Genomic DNA, 1,544 nt, shown 5'->3' on the forward strand with positions numbered 1-1,544 from the left:
GTTGACTGTGGAGCCAAGCAAACTGAAGCTGTGAACAATCTCAATCTCTTCACTATCCATCCTGATGCTGCCAATTGGTCCAGTGGTGAGAATCTTTGTCTTCTTGATGTCAGGATTTTATTCTTTTGCTGTATTTATCCAATCTATATGCTGAGAAAATTACTTGAGAAGCTAGACTCTGTGAAGGAAAATTTGTCATCAGGATTGGAAGAAGACTCATGTAGATGTCTCATGTAGATGACTCATGTAGAAGACTCATGTATGTAGATGACACGGCCTGCTTGTTGAAGTGAGGAGAACTTAAAATACTTGCTGCAAAAGATAAAACACTGCATCTCAATGTCAAGTAAACAAAAATATTCACCACTGGACTGATAGGTAACATCATGATAGATGGAGAAAAGATTGAAACTATCAACAACTTCATCTTTTTTGGATTCCACAATCAGTACACCTTTGGCACCAGCAATCAGGAGATCATGAGATGTACTGAACAGGGAAAGTTTGCAGTCAAGGACTTCTCCAAATTAGTGAGGTGCAATGATATTAGTTTGAGGACTAATGTGTGCCTGATTCAGACCATGGCCTTTTCAATCCCTTGCTATGCTGCTGAGAACTGGACAATGGGTAAAGATGTTAGATGTTAGAGAAGATTACTGAATATCTCCTTGAAGTGTTAGCCTAAAAGTTGGTTTTTGTTTGTTGTTTTTGTTTTTTTTTTTAGCCATTACAGTTAGCCCTCTCTGTTCTCCAGCTACCTTAGCTGTAGGCATATGGTCTTGCAAGTAACCAACAACTGTAGGACTAGGATAAGGGAAAGAGTGCTTCCCACACCAGGCAGCAAGACTTGAGGAAGACAAGGAACAAAACTATGGTGAGAGTAAGACCCTGGGGGTGGAGATATTGTGGCATTGCTATGGAGAAACTTTGGCAAAGTGTAAGCAGAGGATCCCTGAAATAAAGGCCACAGTTAAAGATTTTTGCTGTTCTTGCTGAATGCTTGAAGGAGAAGCTGACTTATAACTGTTCTGAGGCAAACCTTGCTGGATGATTTGGATTTGACTGTTGAACTGAAACCAGATCCTGAACTAACTGAGGAATTGTGTCTTGGAACTTGGGCTAAAACCTGGGCTTGTTTTTGGGTGATATTCTTTGTCTCCTCCACTTTCCAACTTACTTCCCTACTAAATCCGACTCTCAGTACCACAACTGTGAATCTGTGAGTCAACAACAAATAAATTAATCTCTTACTGTTGGTGTGGCTCTAGAGGCACCATGGGTCTGGGCTGCAGGTTTTTTATCTGCTTTCTGCTCTGGGCCAGTGAGGGGCTATTCTATTCTTACTCCCTCTGGCTCTTTCAGAGAGACATTCACGGCCCTGTTCTCAGTGCCCATTTTGCATTTTCTAGACATCCGTCAGGATGGATGGTGAAGAGATTGAGATTGTTAACAACTTTAGTCTGTTTGGCTCCACAGTCAACACTCTCGGCACCAGTAGCCAGGAAATAAAAAAAAGTATTGCGATGGGAAAGTCTGCTGTTAGG

The sequence above is a fragment of the Elephantulus edwardii genome, unplaced genomic scaffold, assembly GCF_000299155.1.
Source record: "Elephantulus edwardii isolate Elephantulus edwardi_28Jun2011 unplaced genomic scaffold, EleEdw1.0 scaffold00262, whole genome shotgun sequence".
NCBI classification, from domain to species: domain Eukaryota; kingdom Metazoa; phylum Chordata; class Mammalia; order Macroscelidea; family Macroscelididae; genus Elephantulus; species Elephantulus edwardii.